At 52.0% G+C, this 16,398-nt stretch overlaps 1 long non-coding RNA gene across 1 annotated transcript; it reads right to left on the reverse strand.

The window, feature by feature from the left end:
• Positions 1-1,656: 1,656 nt before the first annotated feature.
• On the reverse strand, positions 1,657-6,978 carry LOC116665486. Its single transcript, XR_004322132.1, has 2 exons — positions 5,933-6,978; positions 1,657-4,014 (listed from the first exon to the last, which is right to left on the reverse strand). It is a non-coding gene; the product is annotated as an uncharacterized LOC116665486 (long non-coding RNA).
• Between the last annotated feature and the right edge of the window lie 9,420 nt (positions 6,979-16,398).

The raw sequence follows: 16,398 nt of genomic DNA on the forward strand, positions 1-16,398 counted from the left end.
CTGGGTTCAATCTCCAGTACCTCCACTAAAATAAATAAATGAATGAAAACCTAATTACCTCCCCCACAAAAAAATTTAAAAATTAAAATTAAAGAAACATATGTATGAAAAAAACATACATATGGAAATAAGTAGGCAAGCTAAAACTTAAAAAAATTACAGAACATATATCTGGTTAAGAACAGGTACACACGTTATGTATAGAACTTCCACAGCTCATAACAAAAACACAAACGATCCCCTGAATATGGGCACAAGATGTGACTAGACACCTCTGAAAGGCAGCTACAGGAAGAGACAACACGAACAGGGAAAGAGCCTGACATCACGTGATACCAGAGAAATGCAATTTAAAACCGCTTAAGACTCCCACCAACCCAGCAGGGTCCCTACAGTTAAAGAGAGCCGCATCGCCAAGCGTTTGCAAGCATGTGGAGCAGCCAGAACTCCTGCAGTGTTGGCGTGGGTATAAAATGGCATAACCACTTTGGGAAAAGGCCTGCAGTTTAAAAAAAATTAAACATACACCCATTCTCTGACTCAGCAGTTCCAGCCCTAGGTATTTACCCAAGAGAAATAACATATATGTCCATCAAGAGACTTGAACAACAGTGATCAAAATGACTTTACCCATAATGGCCCCGAATGAGGACGCTCCCCGCTGTCCACGGACAGAATTGATAAACACACTGACGGAATCCAATGAAATTCTACTCACTAATAGAAAGGAATAAACTACCGATACACGAACAACACAGGCTGAACAACTCGGGTGAATCTCAGGACTGCTGTGCAGAGGTGGGCAGGCAGAAAACGCCCCTACAGACACCCAGGTGCTAAACCCCAGAACCTGTGAGCAGGTCAGCTTACGTGGCAAAGGGAATTCAGGTCGCTAACCAGCTGGCATTACATAGGGACAGTACCCTGAGTCGTCCAGGGGGCCCCATGTCGTCACAAAGGTCTTTAAAAGCTGAAGAGGGAGGCTTAAGAAAAGCCAGAGTGCTGCGATGTGAATGCTAGATGGGCCGTGGCTGGCTGTGAAGATGGACAAAGGGGGTGCGATATTGTCATAGAATAAATCCAGATTTTGGTCTTTGTCCACAGGTCCTGGTGCATATCTCCCATTAGAGTACTGGGGAGTATTTCATCATAATATTTGGTTTTTGTGCTCGGTTCCTGAAATAGCTTCTGCATAATAAAGATGAAACGGGTGTTTTTGTTCCTGTTAATGGGTGACTTTTAGAAAGCTCTTAGATAACCTAAGGGTAGGGGCTGGTTGCCAGGGAACCAACAGTGTGATGAGAGGGTTGGAACTTTCAGCCCACCCCTAACCTCCAGGGAGGGGAGGCCTGGAGGTGGAATTAATCACCAATAGCCAGTGATGTAGTGTCATGCACACGTAATGAAGCCTCCATAAAAACAAAAAAGGATGGGAGTCAGGGAGCCCCAGGCTGGTGAACAAAAATGCAACCCCGGGCCAGAGGGTGGTACACCCACCCTCCGCGGGGACAGAAGCTCCTGCCCCGGGGACCCTCCTGGACCCACCCTGTATACCTCCTTCCAGCTCTTCATTGGTAACCTTTCATGCTCTCCCTGTGATGTGATTTCGTGTTTTGACACTGTGGACCTAAAGAAAAACAAACATCATAAGCGTAGTGAGTGTGTAAGTTTTATTCGGGGTCCTGACTGAGACCGGCACCCGGGAGACGGCGCTCTGTAGCTCTGAGGAGCTGCTCTGAGAGGGTGACGGGGCAGCCAGCTTACGTGTGATTTTTGTCCACGGAATTCGTGCCATTGAGCAAACATCCTGGTGAAAGACTACTGCTAGTCCAAAGAAAAGATACCTGAAGGTAATGACTTTCGTGCTTTTGTATGTTTGCGAAGAGGCAAGAATCTGGGTTCGTTAAGTTCTTCCTGAGACAGACATGGATCTGGCTTGTCCACGGCACGGAGCATCCCGTTATCCTCCGACCTCTCTCCGAGGGCATGCGGCAGCGACCGCACAGGTCAGACTTGATCCTCGCAGGATCGGGTGAAGAGCAAAAACCCTTTGTTCTTCGTTGTTTACCATTCCTACTTGTCTTGTGTTTCTCTCGTGGGGCCTCAGCTGTTAGGAAATGTCATTTGTGTTTCCATGCAAACTTTAACGTTTGTTGTTCCTGCTCTGTGAAAAATGTCGTTGGTAACTTGATAGGGGCTGCCTTGAGTAGTGTGGCCTTTTTAACAACATTGATTCTTCCAGTTCAAGAACACGGTGTATCTTTCCATTTGGTTATGTCGTCTTCAGTTTCTTTCATCAGCGTCTTACAGTGTTCGGAGCACAGGTCTTTTGCCTCCTTGAGCAGGTTTATTCCTAGGTAGTTTATTCTTTTTGGTGCGATGCTAAATGGGGCTGTTTCCTGAGTTTCTTTTTCTGCTACTTTGTTGTTGGTGTACAGAAATGCAGCCGATTTCTGTGTGTTAATTTTGGGCCCTGCAGCTTCACCAGATTCACTGATGAGCCCGAGCAGTTTCCTGGTCGCTTCTTCAGGGTTTTCTATGTATAGTGTCATGTCACCTGCACACAGCGACAGTTCTCTTCGATCCAATTTGGGTTCCTTTTTTTTTTTTCTTGACAACTATGTAAGTTTAAAAAGCTAAAGTTCTAAATTTTTCATAGAAACAATGAACAGTACATATACGTATATTTTAAAACAGTTTTATCTCTCAATGAGTTGCTTTTCCTAGAACAAATGTTGTTTACTCAAAAAACAAACAAACAAACATGTCAAGTCATTCCAAAGGGAGTCACAGTGGCCGACATGAACTTCCATATGAGTTGTTTTGAAATGGCCACCGTACGACTGCGAATCTTAGAGTGACACTTAAGAAATATTACTGTACATGGCATGTCTGATGGGTGACGTAGGCCCTGGGACAGACAGAGCAACTGGTAAGCGTCCAGACCCCCTCCCCTAGGGTAATGGTTCCTCCTTAAAATTAGACCACTGAGCCCAGCGCCCTGGAAGCTCTTGGCAGGAGGCCCCGACCCCACTCTGCCAAGAGCTGGTCCCAACACGGCTGGAGGTCCTGCTGGAAAGGAGCTCTCCCCTTGTGCTTGTCACAGGACCCGCTGCTGGACTGGCATCGCTGGACCAGAGACGCAGCTCGTGCAGAGACACCTCCCTCCCAACTTCCCCCTGGCGTGGCTCGTTACCCCTTCCCTGCTCTGACCGACCTGTGCTGTGCGCTGACTGTGAGCAGTAAACCGAGTGATCGGTGCTGAGGATCAGCTACGGTTTCCCATCTCTCCAGTCTCGTGATTCTCACCTGCCCTCCCTGCTGGGCCCTGCGGCAGAACAACTCTTTGTAACATGCCAGTAACCCAGTAAGTAAGCTATTTCCCAGAGCTCTGCGAGCCACTCCAACCGATTGATGGAACCCAAGGAGGGGCTGCAGGAACCTCTGATTTTGAGCCAGAAGCACAGGTGACAGCCTGGGCTGGTGACCAGCATCTGAAGTTTGGGAAGGCGGCACCTTACCTGAGGGGCCTGTGCTCTCACCAGGAGTTCGTGTTTTCAGAGCTGAGCTGAACTGTGGGGCACCCAGCCGGTGTGGCAGAATTGCTCGGTGTTGGGGGAAACCCACACACATTTGATAACCAGAAGTAAAGTACAGAGTATTCTGTGAGCAGTGAGTCAGGGCAAACATTTTTTCTATACAGGGGGCCAGGCGCCAAGAAATGCAGGAAGACTCTAGAAGCTGGAAAGGATAAGAGCACAGATTCTCCCCTGAGCCTCCAGGACAGAGCACAGCCTTGCCGAATCCCTGATTTTCAGCCCAGTGAGACCCATGTCAGACCGCAATCTTAGGACGTTGTAAGATGGTAAATGTGTATTGTTTAAGCTGCTAAATTTGTGATAATGTGCTGTGGCAGCCACAGAAACCCAGCGCAGCTAAGTAAGAGAGTCACCTGTGAAACCGCAGGCACGTATGGTCCCCGCTGCGTGAAGTCCAAGAACAGGCCCTTCTAATCTGTAACGGAAGAAAACCAGAATGGTGGTTACTTCCAGGAATGGGGCGGGGGGGGGGGGTGGGGATTAGCTGAGGCTGGAGGGACCTCGGGTTGATGGTTATGTTCTGTGTATCCATAGGGTCAGGGCTACAGAAGTGTGTGCGTCAGTCGGAACTCAGCCACGGGCACATAAGACGCATGCATTTCACTGAATGTAAATATTACACCTAAAGTGAAAAGCTACCTAACAAAAAAAGAATATGAAAATGAATATATATGTGTGTATGTATGGCTGAATCACTATGTTGTATGGCTGAATCACTATGTTGTACACCAGAAATTGACACAACACTATAAACTGACTATACTTCAACAAAATTTTTTTTAATTTTTTAAATAAAAAATTAAAAGTTTGAGATTTGCAGGTACTAAATACTGATATAAAATATATAAACAATAAGTTTATACCGTATAGCAGAGAACTATATTCAATATCTTGCAGTAACCCAAAGTGAAAAAGAGTATGAAAAGGAACATATGTACGTATGTGTGGGACTGAAACATGATGCTGTGCACCAGAAACTGACACAGCATTGTCAGCTGACTATACTTCAACTAAAAAATACAAAAATAAAATAAATTTTAAATAATAACGGGAAAAGCTATAAACAAATGTTAATCCAGTTAAGGACATATGTGATTAAGCATTTATGGGGAGGTGTGGAGATGTCGGCAGTTTCTTTTGGAATGGGTCAAAAGTAGGAGGGCTCTGTGGACAGAGGGATGGATAAGTGGACAGGTGATTAAAAAAAAGTTTAGCAAAACGGGAATGGTGGGACCTAAGTGCTGAGTTCACAAGGGTTCACTGCTCGATTCCTTCAACTTTGCTGGTTGCTTGAAATTGCCTATTTCTTTAAAAGGGAATAGGCTGGACCTGTATAAAGAATGCAAATAAAATGTTGATCAGAAAACCCAAAACCTGCCATAAGTGGTCATTATTGAACCTTTAAAAACTGCCCATGCCTTAGGCTCTCAGGATTTGATATAATTGGCCTTGGCATGAATGAGCTTTTGACAACACTCAGATGATTCTGGTCTGTAACCAGAACCGAAAACCACTGTGATGAGTGTCGGGGGAGAGACAAGGAGAGAAACTGTTTAAGTGAATTTCCTTTGCATTATGAGATCATGGCCAAATTTTATCTCCTTCCCTATGTCTGTTTGTATTCTCCAAGTTTCCTTCAATAACTGTGTATTCTATAATAATCAAGAGGTCATGTTGAAAAGCCCCAGGCCAATGTCAACAGTGCACTCACCACCATGGGTGGGGACTGCTGGACCCCGCAGGGCCAGGCAAGAACCGCGTGTGGACCAGGGCAAGACAGAACAGTCGGGCTTTCAGAGAACCAGCGACTGGTCAGCACACTCTCCTGACAAGTTCGCGACCCACACTGCCTCGTTTTAGGAAAATATGGGCAACATGACACTGGAATTTAAAGGCTTTCAGCTACAGAATTGCGTGGGGCCCCTGACGGGGAAAAGCAGCAACAGAAGCAGCAGCCCTTGGCAAGGAGAGTCTGGAAAGGAGCTGGAGGCCCTGGGCTCGCTTGCTGGCCGCGGCTGCGACACCCTCCTGCCCTCCTGGGGGAGGCAGGCCTCCAAACCCCCGCACCCCTCGCGCCTGGGAAGGACGGCTCCGGCCCCGCAGAGCCGCTGAGCGGAGCCTGAGGCTCCAGGCTTTTCCAGCCTGGCTACATCTTCTCGCTGAACTGAAGACCTTGCACCCAGAAAGCCCCCTCACAGTCAGCGTTTGCTGGAGTCCCACAGTCAGGGTGGGAGCCCCGCCTTACAGATTTGACTCTGACACTCATAATGGCCCCGGGACTGGTCCAGGATCACTCCTCCTTGTGCAGAACAAAAATTAAGTCCCTCTCTCACCTGGACTATTTCCTCACACCTGCAGTCCTGGCTGGAGAAACTTCAAAGAGACCCGCTGCTCTTTGGGGAAGAGAGAAAATAAGAGTAAAATTAACTGAGATCCTTCCGTTCTACTTTCCAGCAAACACCCTGAAAAAAAAAGATTTGTTCTAAAAAAGTGTCAGCGAAGGGCTGTCTGTTCTGAAAGGACAAGAATGCGAGGGTGCTGATGCAGCATCCTTCGGCCCACATCGTCACCGCGCATTTCGTCTCAGAGCGTGACCACTGCTTTGAGGGGCGAAATGGCAACTGAAGCAGGACCAAACAAGGCCAAGACAACGTATTTTCCTCTTCTTACAGCCTTGGGCACATTAAGCGCAGGTAATAGGAGATAAAACACCGTGCCCGCACACTGGAATCACTGAAAACGGGCACTAGTGTTGAGTACTGGGTGGATGGGTGTCCCCCAAGTTTAGGTCCACCTGGAACCTGTGAATGCGATCTTATTTGGAAATAAGTCTTTGCAGATGGAATAAGACGTGGTCATACTGGAGCAGGGTGGTCCTAATCCAGTGACTGGTGTCCCTACAAGAAGAGAGAAATGGACAGACAGACAGGGGAGGGCCGTGTGAAGACGGAGGCAGAGACTGGAGTGAGGTGGCCACGAAATGCCCGGAGGCACAAGGAAGGCTCCTCCCCGACAGGCTTCAGAAAGAGCTGATTTTAGCACAGGGAAATGTATACAAGACCTTGTGGTGGCTCACAGCGAAAAAGAACGTGACAATGAATATATGTATGTTCATGTATAACTGAAAAATTGTGCTCTACACTGGAAATTGACACAACATTGTAAACTAACTCAACTTAAAAAAAGTTTAAAAATAAATACATAAATAAATAAAAGAAACAGCTGATTTTGGACTTGACCTCTGGCCTTCAGGACTGGGAGAGAATAAACTGTTGGTTTTATTTTTTTCAATTTCTTTTTTTTTTAACTTGAAGTACAGTCAGCTACAATGTGTCAATTTCTGGTGTTCAGCACAATGTCCCAGTCATGCATATGTATACACATATTCATTTTCATATTCTTTCTCATTAACGATTATTACAAGGTATCAAATTTAGTTCCCTGTGCTATGCAGAAGAAATTCGTTTTTATATATTTTTATCTATAGTGGTTAACATTTGCAAATCTCCCAAATTCATCCCTTCCCACCCCCTTTCCCCAATAACCGTAAGTTTGTTCACTATGTCTGCAAGTCTGTTTCCTTTGTAGATGAGTTCATTAGTGTCTTCTTTTTACTTTCTTTTTTTTTTAATTTTTAAATTCCACATATAAGTGATATCATACGGTAATTTTCTTTCTCAGTCTGACTTCACTTCGAATGATATTCTTCAGGTCCATCTATGGTGCTGCAAATGGCGTTATGTTATTCTTTGTTACCGCCTTCTGCTTTTTTTTTTTATATTGAAGTATAGTCAGTTTCCTCTTGTTAATTTAAGCCACGCAGTTTGTGGCAATTTGTTATGACAGCCCGAGGACACTACAGAAGCAAGACCTCTCACTCCAGCTCCGCCTCGGCCGCAGTGCTAACTGACAGAACTGAGGTCCCAGCAGGCGATGAGTCTGGAGGTAACAGGTGAGGCTCTGCCCCAGGCAGGTTTCGCCCCACGTCTCGCCATCTCCACGTCTCAGCGGCTCCTTCACTTTGACAAGAGCCTCTCACCTCTCAGGCACAGCTTAACATCTAACAGTGTTTGTCTCACCGACAGCAGGCAGCAAGGGTGGAAGACGGCCTGATGTCCCGAGGACCAGGCTGATTCTTCTCCAGTGACTGCCAGATATTGGGAGGTCAGGCCCAGCACATCAGGCCCTGTGCAGAGGGCGGTGGGGCAGCTGGTGGCAGAGGGATCGCAGGGGGTACAGTTCTGAAAAGGCCCCACGACCGCTCACCTCTGTTCCCCTGGGCCTGCAGTCGGTGTTTCATGCGCGACCAGAGCTGAGACACAAGGACAATCCCTCAGTCTGTCTCTCCCGAGCTGAGACCACGTCTAGCCTGTTTCTCTCCAGCAGCTCCTCTAGCTGGTGCCACCTGAAGGCTGCATCCCACCCAGAACTGAGGGGACCTTACCGGGTATCTGACATTGAGAACAGCTTTGCTGGCTTTACAGACAGACCTGAGCCAGCCCCCAAATTTAACTTTTCCTCCCAGGTTAGAGAACACCTGGCTGGTCCACCACAACTGAGCGGGTGTCAGGGCACCATGGACACGGGATGTGGACTGTGCAGGTATCAGGACACCACGGACACGCAATGTGGAGGCCGGAGACCTGCTGTCAGACAGACCCATGGTCCTGTCCCAGACTCTGGCCGACGGGGGGGAAGGGACAGTGTCCTTTCCAGCAGAAGCATTAAGAAGTAGCTGTATCTCCACCGCCCCTTCTCCCCCAACCGTTGGCCGGAGGTCGGATTTCAAGGGCATCTGTGAACGCAAAAGTCAGAAAAAAATTCCATCTTTATTTCAAGCCTCTTCCTGATTTCCAGCATTTCCTTCGACCATGAACGCAGGCAGAAAACGCAGCTGCATGGGGTGAGCTGTTTTGCTACTAACAGACGTCACATTTCATATTACATTCTTTGTTATCCCATGTGCTTCTAAAAATGTATTTTAAAACATTATTCTGAGAAGAAGCCTGTTCACAAGGCCACCAAAAGGGGTACACGGCACACAAAAAAGATGAGGCCCAGAGATGAGGTGAGAGGGACCATGGAGCCACCAAGCCAGGAGCCTGGAGCCTGGTCACCTGAGGAACACTGGACATTCCAGGGCGAGAACCAAACTCGCAGGGCACAGAGCCACTATTCCAGCAGCGAGATTGCCCACCCAGGACAGGAATGTGCTGGACAATGGGTGGGAGCAGAAGTCTCTACCAATAGGACCAGCCTGGTTCGGGCACTGGCCTGCAGTCTTTGTTCACCTCCTGGCATCCCGACGCCTGCCTGGGGGCAGAGGCAGCTCTGGGCTGGCCTGAGTCAGGCCACGTGGACTGTTCCTCTGGCAGGTCCACAAAGCTCCACCCACCTGACCACTCTCCCGGTGCCAGCAATGTTAAGTCATCATCATCCCGACCTTGGAAATGAGGCCACAGGTCTCGCCGCCCACTGGCCTCGCAGGTTGTGGCAGAGTTGAAACGGCTGTGGAGCCGTGATGCCGTTTCACGCACAGGGATCTGAGGGCCGTTTAACCAGCAAGTCACTTCCCTCTGCATCGGACGGGCAGTGAAATCCACGCTGGATTTCAAGCCAAGCACCGGGAATGCTGAATCCGAGTCTCGGAGGAGGAGGACGTGAGGATGGGGGCATGGGCTGCGTCCCCAACCGGGCGATAACTGTGAAATCTTTGGGACCTCGCTACTGGCCGGACACATTCCAGGCCCTTCACGCCCACGGCTCCCCATTCACAGAGAGGCAGCGAGGCGGCATCAGGGCTGGGACACCACGCAGCTGGGATCCAAACCTAGGGCTCCGCCTCTCTCCTGGAGCCTCAGGATCCTATGCCTGCCTGTGGGTTTTGTTGCTGTTCTCACCCACCCTGCCCTGCTGGCTCCACTCAGCCTTCCGGCTGCTATGTCAGTGGTTGTGAACATTCTGCGTCCATGTTCTCGATTTAGACCCCAGTCGTACATCGGCCTGGCCAGAGGCAGCGTCGAGCCACGCAGAACTGCCGGACCTCCCGTGGGGGGATGGGGAGGGGTTCTGCAGGCCGTGAGAGTCCCCAGCTCTGGGCCCCCGGCTGGTTTGCCACCTGAATCCACGGTCTTCACACATCTCCAAGCACAGTCCCCACCCGGGACCCTGTGCAGACGCAGACTCTGACCTGCAAGTCTAGAGGGCCTGAGACTCTGCTCTTCCAACCAGTGGGGCCGCTGCTGCTGGCCTGGGGCCCACACCTGCATGACAGCAGCACAAAATGAGCACGAGCACACCTGCTCCACGACCCCCGGGGGCCGCGAGAGGACAGCAGGTGGGAGTAACAGCAGGAGGAAACAGTAAAGCCACATGGCGCAGCACACACCTCAGTGAGCTGTGCCGGAGGGACCTTCTGGGTTCCGGCTGCCAGTCCCTGTGGATCTGGAGCGGAGACGTTCGCTCAGAAGGGCTGACAGCAGGGGCTGGCTGGGCGCCAGGCTGCGCAGGAGAAAAAGCTAAACACAGCAGGAGCTGGCGAGGAAAGAAGGCCCCACGAGACACGGCTCCCGGGTGGCGGTCACTTCCTCGGCTCCCGACACAGTGAACAACAGCATGGCTGTCACCCACCGCGGGCAGGGGGATGCTGGCTGAATACCCAGGTCTTGGCTGGGGTGTAATTTAAGAATCAAAAAGGTGTCACCTGTGGTCTCTCCCCTTGCTGCTCAAATGTCGTAATGTTAAACGGACGTTAGAGCCACTGAACTCCAGCCCACCAACTCCCCACTGAGGAAGCAAGGCCCAGAGTCAACCGGGCCTTCCAGTCACCCGGTCACGTGGCTCCGAGCGAACCACACGGCCGGCAAATCAGAGCAAGTGCAGGACCACAACCCAGTCAAAGGAACGCAGGGCCCACCTAGTGCATGAGGTCTGGGGAGAGACACCCCGCGACCCTAGCCTCACCCCCACCCCCCACCAGATGGGGGCGTTGAACCCTCAGGTCACAATGCCCAGCGCTGAGATTACGAAGTCCAGCAAGTGGCTGTTTGATGTCCCAGTGCAGACCTCAGACCGGCCCCTCCTCTCTCCGCTCCCAGCCTTGAGGGAGGCGGTGGGAGGGGCCCGGGCTGAGCACTGGGTTTCCATGGAGGTGCAGCGTGGGCTCAGACCAGCGCGCTCGCGGCCCTGCATTCTGGACACTGGCGGAAGCATGTCACGTAACGTGCACAGCAGGAGAGCAAGCATATCTGGCGGCCTCGAGTTTCTGAGGGTCCTTGGGGCGGCTGTGGGGACAGATCTCATTTTTTCTGCTCTGGAAACCACGGGTGCAGGCTGGGTAGATTCTCTACTGAAGAAATGAAACAATGCGTAGGGGGTGCGTGGACAATGCATGTGCCCTGGGGCGGCCCCCTTGGGCTGCAGCACGAGCTGCCCCGGACTCACACCCCATGAGCATCGTCTTTCCTGATAGGGAGGGACCACGTCGCTCCTGCTCACTCGGCGTCCTCCCCCAGAGCAGGCACTGCGTGAACCATGTCAGGTAAATGAATCAATGAGTAAAGACAACACTGAGTGGGAGGCAGAGGACGGCAGGGACGGACACTGTCACTGGGAAACCTCTCATCACCATAAGTCACACCCCAGTCCACACACGTGTTTCCTCACATCACAGAAACACAAAACACAGCTCGATGTATCGCACGCCCATTTTCTCCCTCTGGAGTTCACGTGTTCTTTCCTTTAGGATAGATGGGACACTCTGGTGAAATGGTTCTCGTCTGCGAATCAGCTAGGAATCCTGGCACACTCAGGTGTGAGGTTTCTGGAGAGACCTTTCCCACTGCCTGTCAGTCATTCCCCACAGAAGGTGCCCTGGCCCCTGACACCCAGCCGGTCCACAGCCACGCTCTCCTTCCACTCAACCAGCTCCTTGAATGAGCCCTGGACCCCTGCAGTGGACAGCAGTTCGCTCCCCCTCGGGTCCATCACTGCCCTGCTGTGCCTCCCGCGTCAGCAGGCCAGGTCCTCCTGCTCCCGCATCACTGTCTCTCCACGGGGCTCACCAGGTCCCCTTGTGACTGCCAGCGCCCGCCTTCCAGCAGGTGCCTTTCCATCCCCGCTAAACAGGCCCCGCAGCTGCCAGCCCTGCATCCGCAAGGATGGAGAGATTCTCATTTGGGAAACCTGGCTTTGATCTTGCTACTTCCTGCTGCACCTCCAGACTGGCTGCATTCAGTCACGGTCTCCAGCCTCGCCTGCCGGGCTCACCGCTGCCGCCCGCTGGGCATCCTCTCCCCTGCGCCCACCCGGTCCATTCCCTACTCTGTGCTGCTGCTCGTACCGTGCAGCTGGCCTGGGGGGCCCTACCTGCTTTCCACCTGCCGACAGCCCCCGAGGCCAGCTCCAGTCCCCACCGGAGGCGGCCCTTCCTTCCTCATCGTCCGTACCATTCACGCGGTGTCTCTTGTAGAGCGCTGCAATTTCTCCTGAAGGTACTATTCGCCCAACTGCAGACTAAGCTCCTAGAAGGCCGGGGCCCTGTCTCACTTTTCTTTGCACCCTTTCCAATTCCTTAAGACAGTGGCTAAAGCAATTCACGTAAAGGGGCAAATAAGCACTCCCTGGACAAGTCAGGACAAAGCGTGGCTCGCAGAGCGGCAGGCGTCAGACAGGTCCCTCTCTGCGGCGGCAAAAAGTCTGAAATACGTGCCGATTGGCCAACTCTATTCTGTGACAATCAGCAGGAACGAATTAATTCCAGACTCATTTCTTGAGCCTGTAGTCGACAGAAACTGCAGCTTGTAAACTAGATTTCCCTTCATCTTTGAGTAATTACTCGACAAATAATTACGTCTCAGTCCCAACTCAACTGACCCTGAATTAACGCGGTTACGACTGCTAATCATCAAGAGTAACTCGGTCCTTTCCCCTCGTGCACGGACGCAGAGGCCCCCTTCTGGGCGGGGGCCGGGAAGGCAGCGCAACCCTTTAGTGGGAAAACGGAGACCTCCGGGCTCTTCCTGAGAGCAGGGCCCAGGGCGGGAAGGTGCAGCCGATGGCCCCCTCTGATGAAAGCCCCTCCAGCACCGGCCCGGCCCACGTCCCTCACCGGAAACGCCGGGATCTCCTCGAGATGGACAAAAATACTCTGGATTAGAGAAATTACCCCTCCGGCCTGATGCACGTCCCCTCGCCTGATTCACAAGGCGGCATCCTCCCCTCACTGGCATCTCATGGGGGCGAAATCAACAGGAGACGGCACACAGGCCAAGACCTGATGGGCGCAAACTTCTGTTGGGTGGAAATACGGAGTTTTTCATTCCAGAAACTCTGCTCCCTGGGTCTCCGGCTCATGGGGATTTCTGTGGTCAACCAGAGGGGGAGGAGGAAATGTTTCTCGCATACTTTCTGCCTCCTGCCTCACATATGCAGGGAGAGCCCTGCGGAGAGAGGGCGCCTGGGCGGCCATCCGGGGAGGCCATGATGCGCATAGCAGCTGCGGTCCTCAGAGCTGCTTCAGGCCGGATGCGCTGCGGCTCCGCAGGCCGCCTCGCGCACGTCTGACACCCGGCTGGTCTTGTGAGGCGGCGTGATCTCTCTCCGGGTAGAGCTGGGGCATTTCTCTCTCGCTAGCTCTTCCAGCAAGGCCCCTGCCTGCCCCTTCAGCCTTCCCTGAACCCCGGCTGTTTCCCACTCGCTTCCTTGGTTGCCTCGCGGGTTTGCAGAGACGCAGCCCTCGGGCCAGAGGCAGGCACAGCTCACAGAAGTGTCCCGGTCTCCCTGCTGCACCAAAGCAGGAGAGGTGGCAAAACGAATTACTTTTAAGAGGTGTTATCACAGCTTCACAGAAAACCAGACCTAGAAACACCCTCGAACCCACGGGAAGAGGAGGAGGCAGCCCCCTCTGCTCGCTGTCCTCTGCTCGGTGGGGACGACCTGAGACAGCTGCCCAGCAATTTCACCCTCGGCCGAGGTGCTGACCAGTCCTCTGGGTTGGTCCGCACGGCAGGTAAAGGGGCAGGACTGTGAACGTCAGCTGTCAGAACACTTCCAACGATAAACGTGCGCCACCCCCTTTCATCCTATGGCTCAGGGTTTTGCACCTTCTGTGAGAATTTTGATGCACGAACCTGCAGATGCATATGCTTTACAGGCTGTGAAAACGCAAACACCGTGATGCTTCAAAAGGTGGTGAACCTCCCTCCCTCTTTTCTCTGCTCTTCCCTCTGGGGTGTTGGGGCCCCAGTGAGGTGAGGACCTGTTGGGGTGAAGGGATGTGGGGACCCTGAGAGGCCCAGCCTGGGGGGTCAGAGCTCCGGTGGGGTGAGGAGGCTCCCCATCCGGTGGGAGCAGCCACTGGGAGGGGAGATGGACTGATCACACAAGTGAGGATGTGGAGAATCCAGGGAGCCAGGCTTCTTGGTATCAGAGGAAGTTACAAACATGGGAAGGGAGAAAACTGCAGTCACCCCTGCAGGGCTGGACTGGAGCTGGAAGTGCTGGTGTGAAGTCATGGTTTGCAACATACGTGGATCAGCACAGACGTAAGCGTACAGGCTGACAGCAGACAGGCGGCATTTTCTTTGGAGAAAAGGCTAGTTCCAGGATGCAAAGTGTGACCCGCTCTGGAGACACACCATTGTGCCAGGAAGACATGAAATGCTCAGCCAGTGACATGAACATGGGAGGGCAAAGGCAGGCTGGCGTGCCCCAGCCAAATCGGGGGCTGTCAGAGCATCAAGACAAGTAACGACGAGGTGGAAGGGATAAACTGGGAGTCTGAGATTTGCAGATACACCCTACTATATATGAGACAGGTAAGATAACAAGTTTCTTTTGTACAGCACAGGGAACTCTATTCAATACCTGTAGTAACCTGTAAGGAAAAAAAGACTATGAAAAGGAATATACCCATGTACATGGATGACTGAAACATTATGCTGTACACCAGAAACTGACATGTCATAAACTGACTATACTTCAATTAAAAAAAAAACAAGTAATGAGAGGAACGGATTATAACTCATGGAACAGAGGAAGCCTTGCGTCCATGCTGACTGAAATGACTAGATGACTAAATGGGAACACGATGAGAAGTGGGGTATTTGTGTAACCCAGAGTCTGTCCACACACCAAGCAGTTACTAACTACAAAGAAGGAAGTTGGAACCTAACGGTGGGGATGCCGGTGGCACCAGCCTGATGGGACACTGGGGGATGGGGCACGAGGAGACACGGCGGACGTGACGCCAGGACACTGAGACGGAGCCAGACAGGGAACAGTCCACAAAACACCTGCCCGAGACGTCACAAGGCCGCAGCCATGAGGGTCGCCTCAGTCCTGGGGAGTGGTCCAGACTGAAGCCCACCGAGAGCGGGGAGGGATGCTGGGTGACGCTGTGGCCCCAGAGGTGATGGAATCCGTGGAGAGGAAGTGAAGTCTACGGGTTGGGTGGTGGGGGTGGCAGGGCCGACTTCTGGATCCAGGCAGCTGAGTTTTATGTTGGATGACGTCCACTTCGTAGAAAACGTCCTGAATGTAGGAGGTTGAGGGTCACAGCAGCAACTTACTCTCAAAGGCTCTGTGGGGGGAACACTGTATCATTCCTGCAACTTTCATGTAAACTTAAAACTCTCTAAAAAGAGGAAGAGGTTTGGCGCAGGTGGCCTCGTGTCCCTGGGGGACTAAGGCACAGGACGAGGAGGGAGGCGCGCTGGTCACTGCCTGCTTTGCTTCCACAGTTTGACTGTTTCCACCTGTTCTGTTGGTGTTGGCGGTCACATCTGGTATTAGGTTCTCCAGAGGAACCAGAGGCTTATAGGATCCACACAGCTCCACGTGAGAAGGGTTTTATTATAAGAACTGCCGCAGGCAGCTACAGAGGCCAAGAAGTCCCACGAGCTACCATCAGAAAGCTGGGGACCAGGAAAGCCCATGGTGGCATTCAGGCTGAGGCCAAAGGCCTGAGCACCAGGAGCTCCCATGTCCAAGTGCAGGAAAATGGGGCCGTCCCAGCTCAAGAAAGAGAGAGGAGTTCTCCCGCCTCACCTGTTTGTCTCCTTCCAGCCCACCTCCATGAGAGCGGGACCCCTCACCCGGGCTACGGGATTACACACTCATCTCTCCAGAAACCGCCCGCAGACACCCAGGAGCCTGGGTGCCCCTCAGCCCATGGTAACATTAACCATCCAATCTGTATCTGCACCTGCTCACCCTTTCCTGGAGGGGGAGCCCTCCAGGAAGCCCTGCACAAAGGCATCACGTTATCTCTTCATCTGCCCTAAAAAGGAGGACACCAGGAAAACAGCCAACTCAACAGAGACCCAGGAGTGCATGCCTTGTACATGCCAAACGGACAGTGCTAACTTAACCCAAGGTGTGTATATTAGGGTTCTCCAGAGAAACAGAACCAGTAGGGGGTGTATGCATATGTAGAGACAGAGAATATTTGGTTTAAGGGTTGGCTCACAGGATGACAGGCCGGCAAGCCCCAAACCAGCAGTCCACGTCTGAAGTCTGCTGGAGAATTCCCTCTCGCTAGCAGGGGGTCAGGGTGGGGTCAGTCTTTGCTCTCTCCAGGCCTTCAACTGATTGCATATGGCCCACCCATGGTAGGAAGCATAGTCTGCTTGACTCAAAGTCCCCCCACTTAAAAGTCACTCTCATCCAAAAACACCCTCACAGAAACATCCAGAAAAATATCTGACCTTATATCTGGGCACTGCGGCCCAGCCAAGCTGACACCATAAATGAACCATCACAGTAGGTCAAGACATTGAACAGAAAGACCAAAAGAAAA

The sequence above is a fragment of the Camelus ferus genome, chromosome 8 (assembly GCF_009834535.1).
Source record: "Camelus ferus isolate YT-003-E chromosome 8, BCGSAC_Cfer_1.0, whole genome shotgun sequence".
Lineage (NCBI taxonomy): Eukaryota > Metazoa > Chordata > Mammalia > Artiodactyla > Camelidae > Camelus > Camelus ferus.